Consider the following 16,515-nt stretch of genomic DNA (forward strand, 5'->3'; position numbering starts at 1 on the left):
CCTTGAGCTCCTACGCATATCTCCCGCACATAAAGCCATTCTTGACAAAATCTTGAGAGATACTGTCGTTCCTATTGATCTAAACGTGGACCAGTTTCAAGCCATGGTGGGATACCTTTCCATTCCACATTCACTTACTTTCACAGAAGTCGATGACGCCTCTATAAGTCAGCCACATAATGCACCATTACACATTGAATAAAAAGAGTCCTGATAGATGGAGGAGTAGGTCTAAACATTTGCACATTAAGCACTATCACACAATTGGGATATTCTGATAAAGCTGTGAATTCTACAAACAAGATCACCATTAAAGCATATGATGATGAAGAGCGTTCATCCAAGGGTACAGTCATCTTACCTCTCAGAGTTGGGCCAGTTACAAAGGATGTGGTTTGTCAAGTCCTGGATTTAAATCTCACTTATAACATATTGCTAGGATGTCCTTGGATTCATGAAATGAGGGCAGTCCCATCCACATATCACCAATGCATTAAGTTTCCTCATAATGGAGTGGAAGTAACAGTTAATGGTGATCCTAATCCATTCATATATTGCAATAACTTGAAATCAAAGACTGAGACCATCATTCCTAGTAATCGTGAGGTTGTTCCTTCATCGGCATACATTGATCCTGAGTCATTAAAACCTTCGACATCAAAACAAGGTGAGCTTAAAGGCAAATTTCAGAACAAAGGCATGGGGGAATATACTTTCAATCAGACCATGTACTTACGACAAGTCATGAGTTCCCCAAAAGAATATGGAAGACCACATCCTAACAAACAAATCTCCATCATGATGCTCAAATGGGACCCTACTACCTTTCAAAGATGGGGTGAACTAGAAGAGGAAGATTTATACCAAATGCTTTTCAGAGACAATGAAGAGGAAATACAAGATCACATCAATCTACCATGTGAGAAATATGGCAAAGGCTTCAAAATTATACAAAAATTCGGGTATGATGGAAAAAGCCCTCTGGGGTTACGAAAGGAAGGCATCATTGAACCTTTACAACCTGAATTGACTTTCAAGAAGGAACGCTTGAAAGGACTTGGTTTCTCAACTTCCAAGGTCCACACCCAAAGGATAGAAGAAGCCTTACAAATCAAAGTTGCCAAAATTCAACAAGAAGATCGCTATTCCACGGATTCCAACGAATGGGAATGGGGTTCCGACAAGTCTTCCAGTGACTACGAGCTCACTGAGACATTCAGAGAGCCAGATGAACCCACAGAAGAAGAGGAGTTTTATAAGAAATTCAGAGTTGGTCAAGAAACAACCCATGAGGAGTCTACACAGTCCTTGTCTCAAGGTTCTAGGTTGAAATCACATGGGATGAGAACACCTGTCCCGGAATGCACTACTAGTGATGATAATTTGGATTCGCTCGTGATCGAGACTAATGAGGAGAGTGCCATCGATGACCTCAATAATTACCTTGACATACTCAAATATAACTGCATCTTCACTCTTAGCCCCGCTAACTTCGAAGACATTAATGGCCTTCCCCTTATTCACCACCAACTCATTGACTGGGATCATGAAGGACCTGCACAGTTTGATACATTCCAAAACGATGAAGCTTTTATAGACTATCTGGGCATACAGGATGATCTTCCTCCTGGAGACCATAAAGCGGGATACACTATAGAACTCAATAACGTGGCATATTTTGGTGAGGGTGTTGGACCTTCTAGTCGCAAAAATGTGAAAATAAGAACAAATCAAGGGTCTTATGGTGAAAACCACACTGTGGCGCTGTCTGAACCCAAAAAAGTAAAAAGAAAGGATGTATCTGAGGGCGAAAACCTCTCTGAGGCACCCGAAGATGGAAGGCTTGACATTCTCCCAACTTCATATGAGGAAAAGTCATCCATGTTGGTAGAGGAGACTATCAAAACAAACATTGGAACAGAAGAGGTTCCACACAACATATTCCTAGCTCAATCACTGACAGAGTCAGAAAGGTCAAAATTCATAAGTTTCTTCAAATAACGACAAATCAACTTTGCCTGGTCATACACTGATAGGCCTGGATTGGATCCGGATTTGGTAATGCATCATTTGACAGTCAAACCGGGGGCAAAACTAGTAAAACAGAAACTAAGAAAGATGCATCCACAAGTGGCATTACTAGTCAAAGCAGAACTTGAGAAATTACTTGATGTCGGATTCATACGCCCAATTGATTATCTTGAATGGATCTCCAACTTGGTACCTATTAGTAAACCAGATCACAGCATCAGAATTTGCACAGATTTTAGAGACATCAACAAAGCTTGTCCAAAGGATGACTTCCCATTACCAAATATTGACTTGATTGTTGATCTCACAGCAGGTCATGAAATGTTATCATTAATGGATGGATTCTTTGGTTATAATCAAATAAGGATCGCACCCGAGGATCAACACAAAACAACATTTACTTGTCCATGGGGAACTTTTTACTGGAATGTCATGCCTTTCGGGCTAAAGAATGCAGGTGCTACATATCAAAGAGCCATGACTACTATCTTTCATGATCTCATGCACGTAATCGTGGAAGATTATGTTGACGACCTCTTGGGCAAATCAATAGACAGAAACACACATTTGGACATACTTTCAGTCATCTTTGATCAGTTGGAAAAATACAAAGTAAGATTAAACCCCAAGAAATGTGTCTTTGGAGTAACCTCCGGGAAGCTCCTAGGATTCATTGTATCCAAAAGAGGAATTGAAGCTGATCCAGCAAAAGTCAAGGCCATCTTGGAAATGCAACCACCGAGAAATATCAGTCAACTTCGATCCTTACAAGGCAGACTCCAGTCCATCTGAAGATTCATAGCACAACTGGCAGATAAGTGTAATCCTTTTCAGCACTTGCTACATAAAAACATCAAATTCAAATGGGATGATAACTGTCAATAGGATTTCCAGATGCTCAAAGATTATCTTCTAAATCCGCCAGTTCTGATGCCACCAGTTCCAAATCAGCCTCTGTTACTATACATGTCAGCTACTCCAATAGCACTGGGGGCACTCTTAGTGCAACAAAGTGCTGAAGGCAAGGAAAAAGAAGTATACTATATCAGTCGCACATTGGTGGGATACGAGCTAAACTACACACCAATTGAGCGTGCATGTCTTGCCGTGGTCTTTGCTTCACAGAAATTATGACATTACATGCTCACTCATAAGACTAAGTTAGTTGCAAGGATAGACCCATTGAAATACCTTCTTAATAAAGCAACACTTACTAGGCGACTAGCCAAATGGGTAATGATCCTGAGTGAATTCGACATCGAGTATGTGGAAAGAAAAGCAATAAAAGGACAAGCCATCATAGATCAATTAGCAGATGCTCCCATGATAGATGATGTTCCTCTAAGTTCCGAATTTCCAGTTGAATCCATTTTAACAATGTCACATGCAAAGCCATGGCAACTGTACTTTGACGGCTCGTACACACAGCATGGGGCAGGAGCTGGCATCCTCTTTATAACTCCTCAAGGGGATTCTATACCAAAATCATACCGCTTACCATTTCCTTGCACTAACAATATAGCGGAATATGAGGCATTAACAACAGGATTACGAATTGCAGTTCAATGCAAGATCTAGGAACTTCATGTTTTTGGGGACTCCCAACTTGTCATCCATCAAGCAACTGATGATTACCAAACAAAAGATGAAAAGTTAACACCTTATAAACAAATGGTGGATGACTTGAAACAACACTTTACAAAGATAGACTTTGAGTAGATACCAAGAGAGCAGAATCGCACCGCAGATGCCATGGCTACAATTGCTTCACTGATCGATCTACCTCCAAATGAGACCCGCTATGAGTTCTTGGTGGATAACCTTTTGGTTCCTTCATATGAGATCACGCCTACTGAGACACTATGCATTGTCGCTCCCGAATCCCAGTTATATGGTTCCATTTTCACATACCTACGTGACAATACTTTACCTCCTGATCTATCAAATAACCAACATCGCACTTTCATTCGCTAATCCTCTTGATATGTCATTTTAGCTGATATCCTATACCGGCGAGGTCTAGATGGCACTCTTCTTAGATGTTTAGAAAGCGACGAAGCTCAGATTGCATTATGGGAAGTGCATGAAGGGATATGTGGTCCGCATGCTAGTGGTCCTACCTTGGCCAAGAAACTCATCAGGACTGGATATTACTGGCCCAATATGGAGAGTGACTCATATCAGTTTGTCAAGAAATGTAAGCAATGTCAAATTCATGGAGATCTCATACATGCGCCAGCACAAGAACTTCAACCACTTGCGTCTCCTTGGCCCTTTTGTCAGTGGGGACTCGATCTCATAGGCAAGATTCACCCTCCTTCTTCCAATGGTCATTAATTCATTATCACTGCCACAGAGTATTTTACAAAATGGATTGAAGCTGTGCCTCTCACACAAGTTACTGGAAAACAGATTGCTACATTCATCCTCAACTATATCATTTGCCAATATGGTATTCCTGTTTCCATTATCACTGATAACGGGCGTCCCTTCAAAAATCAAGATGTTTGTGAACTCTGTGACCGCTTCCATATTTCCCATCGTTTCTCCACACCATATTACCCCCAAGGTAATGGCCAAGCTGAGGCGTCTAATAAAACAATTCTTAAAATCCTAAAGAAGACAGTCGACGATGCTGGTCGTAATTGGCATATCCAACTTAATCTTGCACTTTGGGCATACCACACAAGTGTCCGCACACCTACAGGAGCTACACCCTATTCACTTGTCTATGGCGCTGAAGCTATCTTGCCTATTGAGGTCGAGCTACCCTCTTTATGGGTCTCTTTGCAAAACATCATCAGTGACGAAGACTATAGGGTCTCTCGCTTACAAGAGCTCGAACTACTAGATGAACGAAGACAAACTGCTTTTAATCATCTCAAGGCTTACCAACAACGAATGAGTTGTAGCTACAATCACAAGGTCAAGCCTCACACATTTGAGGTGGGTGACTTAGTTCTCAGAGAAAATCCTAAAAATCAACAAGACAGAGAGAAGAAGGGCAAGTTCGAACCAAACTGGCTTGGTCCCTACATTATTACAGCAGCATATGGATCTGGTGCATATCAGCTTTCAACTACAGAAGGTGAACCTTTTGAGGATCCTATCAACAACATGCACCTTCGCAGGTTCTACACATAGCTCTTCGGAATATCCTAATTCAAAAATACAAAAAAAATCAAAAATTTCAAAAATACAAAAAAAAATTCAAAAATTTCAAAAATACAAAAAAAAATTATAAAACAAAAAAAATCGTTACTTGGTGAAAACCTGGCAAATAGGCGCCTTGTGACACAAAAAACATTGAAAATCGAAAAAAGTAAAGAGAAATAATCTCGTCCAACGGTGAAAACCACGTCGGTGGTGCCCTGGGCAAGTACCATGGTGAAAACTCAGTTACCAGTGCCATGCGTAGCGACATTGCTCCTCCCTCCTTCAGGATTCACTTTCATCCTTTCACTTTGCACACACTCACAACCTATTCATTCATAATAAACTTTCTCATTCCCATCATGGCTTGTTATTGATCTACCCAAGATTGGTTAGCCATTCATAATACACATTCCTAAACCTCCCTTTTCACTCCTTTCCATCCATAATAAATCAGATCCTATCTGTGGCTAAGGCAAATCCTACGTCTAGTGATGGGTGTGGAACTGAGAACATTGCATGTTTCAGGGAGTACAGTTTCTTCCAGCTTTCTTCAGTCTATCCGCGCACAATCCACAATAAAGCAACATTTGCATCACAGATCAGCAATAAAGTTTCATTTTCTCCGCAATAAAGTATCAGTTTCAGGGATTCAGTCAGTTTCAGAGGAGACACAACAACAACAATGGGCTTCAACAAATCAAATCTTTCAACAGACTCAAACAACATTATGGTTCAGTGCTATCTATCCTTTCTGTGAAAGGAAACATTATGACCACAATCAAACAAGACTTATACAAGTGACAAGAGACACTAAACTTGAGGACTACAGTGGATGTTGGTGTCGAGTCTTGGTTTTCTTTTGATTTTATCTTTTGGTGACATGTCTTTTAGCTTTTCCGGGATGTCTCTGACTAGAGATTCTATCTCTAGGATGTCTTTGACTAGAAAGACGAGGATGGGGTATCGTCACCTATTTTTGTTTGTTGTCTGTGGATTGTCTCTTAGTAATGCTATGACTTGTCCAAGGATATGAGGACACTGTGAGTCTAGTGTGAACTGGGGCATTCCTTGTTTGTGACTGTCTTATCTCCATGCAAACAGGTACAATGACTTTCTGGGTCGAACATATGCCTCGATTATCATAACCTACTTGCCATAATAAAGCTCAATGATGATAACGCACAAGAAGCTCTTTCACTTTCATATCTTCTGTCTTTCATCCCCCTTTCTTGATTGACTTCCATCGTCCTTCTCGAGTCCGCATAGCCTGCTATCACATGACTGAGTATAATGACACACCAAAAACATTTACATTTCATGTAGTTGCACCTGCATTACCACATATAAGCATTTCATACATACACATATATATCACAACTGCATCACATCCTGCACACAACACCTGTTAGCACAATTTACATTTGCATTATCATATTCATCTGCATTACATACATTCACATTTGCATATAAAACATAAAAGAACAAAAATATTGCATTGCATCATATACATATTTGCATCCATAGCATAAAGCAAGCATCACATAAGAACATCTCATCACATAGGTATGCATGCATATAGCTGCTGCAAAGATGAATCATCTCATATATATATATAAAGTGTCATGATACAATGATGTCAAAATCATATGGCTACAATCACCCGTAGGTGTCTACATCATCATACAAAATGGTACAAAACTGATACAAAAGAACCCACTGATAACTCCTGCCAACACTGTTGGTAGTGCTAATCCTATCCATGTCATGGTATTCCATGCCACATGTCCCACCCTCATCTCCAGTCCAGGGTCTTGAAACACCCATCTCAAGGCCTCTCTGTCGCCATCTCGATCGTATGGGATCAGCTCCCCATCGATCGGTATCCTCAATATCCTGTATACATCCTCCAGGGTGACTGTCATCTCACCCATTGGTAAATGGAATGTGCACGTCTCAGAATGCCATCTCTCAGCTAATGCAGTCAACAGTCCCATGTTCGCCTGAAACTCAGGCACATACAGAACATGTCTCAGTCCCATCTCCTCAATAGCAGCTCGCTCCTCGACTGTCAACTCAGGTCGCAACCTCTGAGTCGACGGGAATCTCTCCCATGACTCTAGCATAGGCAAATACTCCTGCAGTCAGGCAAATCACTCATGTCAGTCATAGTGGCATTCCCTGTTTATCACAAAATGCTACCTTTTTATCTAAATGCATCTGGCTATCTATCCTAGTGACACTCACTGTTCATCACAAAGTGTTGCTATTTATCCTAGTAGTACTCCCTGTTCATCACAAAGTACTACATGTGTGACACTCACTGTTCATCACAAAATGTTACTCACATTTGCACTCCCTGTTCATCACAAAGTGCTGCTCATACTCTAGTACTCCCTGTTTATCACAAAGTACTCTATCTTGGTACTCACTGTTCATCACAAAGTGCCTTGATCTATCCTAGTCTTCCTAGAGGACCTGCCTGAGTGTATCCTCTTAGCAGCTTATCCAATCGACAACGAATGTTCATCACAGAACTGTCGATTTGACCTAGAAGATGCAACTTCACACTTTTTAAATGCAAATGTGCTTACCTGACATAAACACAATTTCAGACTACACAGACGCGCCTGAAAAACACAAACGCGCCTGATCGACACAGATGTGCCTATGCTCTGCACAGATGTGCCTGGGCTGCATAAACGTGCCTTCTTGGCACAAACGCGCCTGCACATCACAGACGCGGCCGAAATTGACATAGATGCAGATTCCAACGCAGACGCGCCTGGCACAAACACAGACGCACCTCGCGAGCATAGACGCGCCTGGTACCAATGCAGACACGCCTGGACATTTTTGACACTTTTTGGACCCTAGTCTAAGTGCATTTATGACCCTATCTAGCATGCATTAATGACAAAATTAAATGCATCAAAGTACGAGGAGGTTTGGTGGTACTTACCGGCTCTCCTACCTCTGCTGGCCTCTGGAATCGGTGAACGCGGTCGAATCTGTGAGTGAAGGCCATCGCTGCTGACTGCTGCTGCTCTATTTTCACTCTGCAATCTACTCTCGTGGATGTGTAGATGACAATGAGGATGTATTTTCCCCCGTGGTCTATCTTATAGCCTATCCTATCCCTTGCCTTCGTTTCCCAAGTCAGTCTTCTTTATCCCGTGACTTTGTCACTTTATCCGGTCAGTCCATTCTAGCCTTTCTTTCTTATCGAGAGATTGTCTGCGATCTTTCCAGACATTTTCATCCAATCTCTCGAGGGGGCATATCATTCCCATCTTGGGGCAACTCTGTATCAGTTCATATTATCTTCTTTGAAACAACGCGGCAAGCCGCATTGTCTCAAAGAGGGGCAAAATGTAGACACCCAAAATTGTCATGTCTAATTAAATAAATATTTTATTAATTTAATTATTTAAGCCTAATTCTTCTATTAATTAAATAAATTTTTATTTATTTAATTAATTCATTTATCCTCTTCTAGCCTTATTTCTCATTTAAATAAATACATTTATTTATTTAAATTATCATTTTCCTAAATTAAATAAATATTTTATTTATTTAATTATCCCACTTCTTCTATTAATTAAATAAATCTTTATTTATTTAATTTATTCATTAGCCTTTTCTACCTATGACACATGTCATTCATCTCTTAATTCATACACTACCTACCCCTTTCATTATTTTATTATTTCCTCTACCTACCCTCTAATCATAGCTGACCTCCTTTTACACCTCTTAATCTTATCCCTCCATTTCTTATAGTGTCTTCTATATAAGGAGATGCTTCCTTCATTGTCAAACCCTAATGATGCATTCTAACTACTTGATCAATTGACTACACTACGATCCTACTTGCAACCACATTCCGTTCTTTGTTGAGCTCTTGTGCACATAAAATCTGAGAGCAAATATATCAAGCAAGATCAATGGAGATAGAAAGAATGGAGATCAAAACCCTATTGGACATGTGATGGTATAATCTTTGTGATTTCGTTTGATTTGCATTGTCTTAGGTAATCTTCATATGTTATGGTGGATCTTTGTTGATTGTTAGGCTAGGATTTTGTGGTTGAATTCATTTAGCCTTTCAATACCGTTATTATTGTTATCCATTTTCACCATATACACTTATAATCTGCCCTAATTTTTAAATCTTAATTTTGTCAATTTTAATTAAGTGGTATCTCGTTGGTCCTAATTTAAATTTCAATCTCTTTTTATTCATCATAAATTTTCTTGGAGATTGTTATATTCCTTCTTTCCACAAAGTTCAAATAGTCTAATCATAATTTTCTTGTATTTTTGCATAATTCAATTTTGCAAACTTTATCCCCAAAATTCAAAATTCAAATTTTCCCTCTAGTGCATGAGTTTTACAACTATTAGTCCTACCTCTACTATCCCCATTAGACGAAACATTAGATTTAAGGCTTCCCAAGGTTTAATTCCCGAAGAAATGGAGCCTAATTTGGGTGACTTCTACAATGAGGATATTGCTAATTCTTCCCATCCTAATAACATCCCCATCTACCCAATTGATGGTTCCCATGATGAAGAAGAACCTTTGAATGGAGTTTCCATAGATCAACTATCAAAATTGGACAATCAATTTGACAACTTCCAACAAGGGATGTCCCAAGAATATCCCAATGGTGAAGCTCTTCCATTAATTGAAGGTCTAAAACGCATGATTCAAAGTGATAATAATGAAATTGATATATTGCGTGGTATTGCTCACATTGTCGATTCTAATGTTATGCCTATGAAGAGTTGTGCTGAGAACTTAGGTTATTCACAACCTTCTACACAAATCAATCATTATATTCCTTTGACCACTTCAATGACTAGCATTCCTACTTTCACTTCAAACATCATGGCTACATCAACTCAAAATATCATACCTACAACCATTAGTCATGGGGGAAATCCCTCTTCCTCAATCAATCCTCCATCTTTATCTATGCCTTCAATGAGTATTCCTATTGTCTCTCAACCAATCAATGTGACACAAGGGGGCAATTCATCCAATCATTCTCTCCCTCCTTTCAGTGTCCCATTTCCTACTGAATCATCGCCTATGCCTAATTATCATAGTGTCCCACCACCTTATTATCAATCAATGCCTTCTTTCAATAACATCACACCACCTTCTCAATCAAACATGTCTAGCATAAATTCCTCAACTGAAGCAACCACTAATAACCTTGCTCAAACTATGTCATCATTGCAACAACAAATTGCTTCTATGAGTCAATTCAAGTTTAGTGTGCCCACATTTGATGTTCTGAGTCCACTTTCTCTTGATATTGTTAGAGTCATCCTTCCTAAACATGTTGAAGTCCCTCAATTGGAACTCTATAATGGAAAAGGTGATCCTTTAACACATGTCAAAATATTCCAAACTTTGTGTATTGACTTTGCTTATGATCAAAGATTGCTTGCCAAATTGTTTACTAGAACATTAAGAGAAAAGGATTTACAATAGTATTTCTCTTTGCCTTCCTATTCCATTACTTCTTTTCAACAATTAGCAAATGCTTTTATTCAACAATTTCAAAACAACATAGGTCCTAAAATCACTTTGACTGATTTGATGCATTGTAAACAAGTTGTTAAAGAAAAAATGACTAATTTCATTGGCAGATATAAGCATTTGTGTTCTCAAATTTCTTTTCCAGTGCCTGATAATGATATTCAAAGAAATTTTCATTTCTAATTTGCAAAAAGGAATTCGGGAAAATTTAATCCTTTTTGAGTTTACTTCCTTTTCGTAGTTATGTTCAACACTTCACAATTATCAACTAACTATGAGCTAAGTAAACCTAACATTGATCCTAACCCTAATTAAACATTTACACTAAGGTAATCCATAGCTTAATCCTAATTAAATATTAACCCTAACATGAAACTCAACCTTTATTGAAGAACCCTGTCCCTAACAACATGCTTTATCCTTAAATCCTAACCCTATTCAAATCCTAACACTATTTATAAGACCAACTAAATCCTAATTGAATTTTAATAGAACTTAATTGAACACTAACTAGGTAACCCTCACATTACCTCTAACCAAGCCCTAATCTTAATTGAACCCCAATGTCAATCTCCCCCATAACTTAAATGAAACCCTAATGAAATATTATCCCTAACCATAACACTAAACTCTAACCCTAACCTTAAAATCCTAACTCATACCCTAAATTGTAAATATAACTATAACCATAATTCTTACCCTAAACTGGATTGTAACCCAAACCTTAAACCTAACACTAACTGCTATGTAAACCCTAACCATAACACTAAACTCGAACCCTAAGCTTAATCCTAACCCATACCTAAATTGTAATTGTAACCATAATTCTTACCCTAAACTTGATTGTAACCCAAACCCTAAACCTAACCCTATACCCTAACCCAAACCATAACCCTAACCCTAAACATGATCTAAACCCTAACCTTTAATTCTATCCCTAAACCTTACCCTAGCCCCAACCCTTTCCATAATCCTAACTATAACCCTAAACCCTAAACCTAATAAGAACCCGAACCATGATGCAAACTGCAACCATAACCATAATCTTGACCATAACCCTAAACCCTAACACTAACAATAATCATGTCCTAACCCTAAACTTGGCGCTAAGGTCATAATCCTATACCTTAAAGAGGGAATGCATTTATGTATTTATATGAAGGGAGAATATATCATGAAAGAGGGAAAGCATTTATTACACTGAAGGCATTCCTTATATGAGATGAACAATGTGATCTTTAAAATCTATGGCTGAAAGTTAGCCAAATTGAATGCAAGACCATTGGAAATGTTTCCGTCGTTGATTGTTCTTTTCCCTATTTCTTCATCTGCGTATGGTGTTGCTGCATGAAAGGACTGCCTTCCTTTCATGCAAACTAATGCAGTTCTTTCGCACGCATCCCTTACATTTTGCATCATTGGTTGTGCTTTTAAAACTGACAGATACGATTAACTTCTATTGGCTGATTGATTCATGATGACTTCTGTATGTTGTTACACCACTCAACTCATAGTACCGTAATAGGAAAAAAAAACTTTTATAGTACCGTAAAAGAAAAGTAAAAAGTTTCGTTTGTATTCGTACCACCAGGTTTTAATTGTCGGTATTTTTCTCCCTATGGAGGTACGAAAGAACTCATATAATGTTTATAATTGCATTATCTTTTATATATCAATATTTGAGGACATATAATCAAAATGGTATCTTCAAGGTCAAAAGATTGTATGTGAAACTAAAGCAAAGCAAGTATGGATATATGGAAAATAATGGCATATGGTAATTTAAGACTCTCAAAGGTGAGAAACGAGTACAAATGGGACAAGTGAGAAACAATAGATCAATTTCAACGAAGCCAAAGCAATGAAAAATGGCACCCCCTATTCAATGAAAAATGACACATACATATTCAATGGAATAACACCCCCTATGTAATCTCTACAAAATCACTCACATGAAATATTTGAGACTAAATAAAAGCAAGTATAGATATAAGGAAAGTAATGGCATAGTGTCATTTAAGACTTCGAAAGGTGAGAATTGATTACAAACAAGAGAAGTGAGAAAAAAGATACAATATATCAATTCCAACGAAGTCAAACCAATGAAAAATGACACCCCTATTCATACAAAAATGATACAACTAGCTCACATGTATTTTGTCTCAAGAAGTATAAGGGGATAAGGACACTAAAGGATAATGCATACGTGACAAGAAAAGAAAATGAGATAACACATGTAGACTACAAATAATTCAATATTTTGTTAGAACCATTACCATTGGTTGAAATATTTACCAAAGGTATAGCCACTAGACTTGGTGTAAACCTATGTCAACATCTTTATTGATGAGTCAATTAAAAATTGTCCCACACGTATACCTCCCCCTCTCCCTGTATATATATCTATAACTATTATTTTCATTCTTTCTCTATATTTATCTATCCCTCTACCTCTATATCTCTCTCTATTTATCTCCCTCTTCCTCACTTGCTCCATCTATATGTGACAATAAAAGAAAAGAAAATGACGTTATACATGTCAACTACAAATAATTCACTATTTTGTTAAAACTATTACCATTTGTCCAAACATTTATCAAAGGTATAGCCACCATACTAGGTCTCAACCTATGTCAACATCTTCATTGATGAGTTAGTTATAAATTAGGCCACACATATCCCTTCCCCTCTCCCTCTATATCTTTTCTTTTCAATCTCTCTCCATCTACCTCTATATCTCTCTCTTCCTCTCTCATGTTGTCTTCATCTCTACCTCTATTTTCCTCTCCCACTACTTCTTCCTAGACATCCATTTTTGTACCTTTCTACCTCCCTCTATATATTTCTCTTCATTTTTTATCTATCCCTCTACTCTCTCTCTTTATCTCCATCTCCCCCTCTCCTTTTCCATCTCCATTATCTCTTATCTCTTATCTCTTATCTCTTATTTTCGGCGTACCCATTGCACACCAAGATGCAATTGGTAGTTTATTTACATGAAGGAATGATATATCATAAAAGAGGGAGAGCAATTGATCCAAAAGCATATCTGTTCATAAAATTGTTTTGATCCAAAAGCATAGTTTATTTATATGAAGGAAGGATATATATATCTGTTCATAAAATTGTTTTTAACCATCAAAAGGGTCGTTAGATAGGGCTCAGATCCACAGAATCAGCTTTCCTTAAGTCTGACAGTTGGAGTAAACTTTCATCCTCCTGTTGCGTCTACTTTCCTCATTACCCACTATTGATTATGTAGTCAGCAATTCTGTGTATTGTTTGTTGATTTATATGAAAGCACAAATGATGTGGGATCAAACTGGCACAATCGTTTTATATTACTGCCTAAAGTTAGCTTATTATTTCTACGAGATAACTGCCCATCTCCTAAACAATAGGGAGCAGTTTTTGCTTTTGAAAGCGCCTAATTTTATATCAGATCTTCAAAGAATCAACTGATGATGATGCCAAGTAGTAGTAATGTTCCCATCGACTAAACTTCCTCTTCTCCCAGCTTTTCAGTATTTTATCTCAGTTTAGTAACAAGTAAAAACAGTTCAAATAGATTTCAAATGCCTTACAAAAGAGTTCAAATAGATTTCAGATTAACCTGTTCACAACGTCTTAGATTCAAATGTGTAAGTGAATTTATGTTTGGTCAGGATTGGAAGCCATCATTAAAGAAATGAGGTTGAAACAATTGCAAAAATTGCACCTGTATAAAGTCAAGCCCGGCAAGATTTGGATATATATGTATATGTAAAATAGACACGCCTTCAGATAAAGCAGACAAATTGGATGGATTCACCCTTGTAAATCTGAGTATATGCTAATACACAGACAAACTGGATGGATGGAGGCATTCTGTAAGTAAAGAGAAGAAAAACGAAGACATTAGAATTGAATCGAAATGGTAAACACGCTATGTTGTATTCGACTTGTTGTCAATCTCGCTGTTTTGAGAAATGATATTTGCAGTTTCTTACTTTTACTCCCACATTCGTTGGTTTGAGAAGCGCAAGATGAATGGAGATCATATATATCATCCAGCGTGTTTAAAGTAAATCTCACGGAGCCGCGTGGTGAAGACAGAGCGAACTATTCTTTCGCCTTTTACTAAAGAATACCGTGTCTTGGCCACTCAGAGCGGCATACGCCAATTTTTAGAGGCTCTTTCTCTACATAGAGGAGGCCCATAACACCAAAATCAAAATAATTCAAGTTTTTAAATGATGTATTTCAACATTGTTTGAACTTGATGAAGAGTAGAGGGTTGATGTACTATTAAGGGAGAGGGTGCAATACATTTTCAAGGTCCAATAAATGTGGTGGTATTTGTTGGTATTTGTTGGTATTGGGTAGGGTTTATTAGGTATGTTGATATGGGGTGGTTAAGAAACATTAGTGTAAAGGGACAAGAGTCCCTCTAGGACTACCAAAATGTTTATGCTAAATTTTGAATCTATTTGTAAATCCTAAAAAGATCCAACCACTGACCTTTAGGTATACAAACTAATTCAACACAAAATCAATGAAGAACCTATCAAACATGCAAATACTAATGAAATCAAACAAAGTATACCATTTACATGTCCATTAGGCTTGTCTTCATTGTTCTCTTATCCTTCATGATGTCACGGGGGCTTCACTGACTAGGCAATATTATATTATGTGTGTTCATATTGGGGGGTTTAATATCCCAAAATTGAGGGTACAATACTGTAACGTCCTTAAATTGCACCCCTTGCAATTTTTTACTACATTTGGGTCTTCGCCTTAGTGTTTGCGCCCCTCGGCCTGATTGGAGACCTAAATATGCTCATGCACATAAAAATTACATTGCAATTCAACCCTGCACTCTGCCTGCACCTTGATCCTGCCCCAAAATAGGGGAGGACCAAGGCGTGGAACCGTAGGATCCACTAGGACCAGGGCATGGCACCCTGGGATCCCCTATTTGGGACCCATTTTGGGGTCCCTCCCTTGCGCTCATCTCAAATCAGAGCGGGAAAATCCCCCCTATGTTGGCCTAAGTCATAAAATCAGTCAATTCAACCCACTAGCAAGTATATAAGAGGGATTTTCCCTCTCATTTGACATCCTATCAATCCTATCAAATCTATCATCAATCATTATCAAGCATCCGAGCATTCAAGAGATCAAGCATTCAAGAGAAGTTGAGCATTTTCAGTTTTCCTTCAAGCTTTGGAGCAACAATAGAGACAAGATTTCAAGCATTGAAGAGGAGATCAACATTCTACTTCATGAAACCCTAATTCTATGTGGAGGCTTGGTCAATTAATTAAATAAATAAAAATATTTATTTAGTTAATAGAAGAAGAGGCTAATGAATTAATTAAACTAGCATACCTACATTTTAGAAAAATATAAGTAGGATACGTCGAGAGATCAAAATTTAAAAATATTCAATATTCATAAATAATAATAAAGAGTTTGTTAGTAACGAGTTTAAAAGGAAATGGTTGAATGGATAATCAATGTGGTTCAAAGAAATTCTAGAATGTAATGGGTAACACAGATGAACAAAATGCATACATCACTAATTGTCCAAAGATAATTATAGTCTTAGTTAACTATTTATGCAGTAATCATAACTCTCAAACAACATCTATAAAATAGTATCAAACTAGAATTTAGTCATAGTTACAATGTGGAAATAACTTAAAAAATTTATTAAATACAATTTTTAATCTTTTTTGAATTAGTTAACCATTTATACACTGGCCAGCAATAACTCTATTTTCAATATCATC

General features: G+C 37.8%; 1 non-coding gene across 1 annotated transcript; it reads left to right on the forward strand.

Annotated features, from left to right (window-relative positions):
• Nucleotides 1-14,814: 14,814 nt before the first annotated feature.
• On the forward strand, nt 14,815-14,930 carry LOC131078649 (U5 spliceosomal RNA). The gene has a single exon (XR_009113820.1). It is a non-coding gene; the product is annotated as a U5 spliceosomal RNA (small nuclear RNA).
• The last annotated feature ends 1,585 nt before the right edge of the window (nt 14,931-16,515 follow it).

This window comes from Cryptomeria japonica, chromosome 3, assembly GCF_030272615.1.
Source record: "Cryptomeria japonica chromosome 3, Sugi_1.0, whole genome shotgun sequence".
NCBI lineage: Eukaryota > Viridiplantae > Streptophyta > Pinopsida > Cupressales > Cupressaceae > Cryptomeria > Cryptomeria japonica.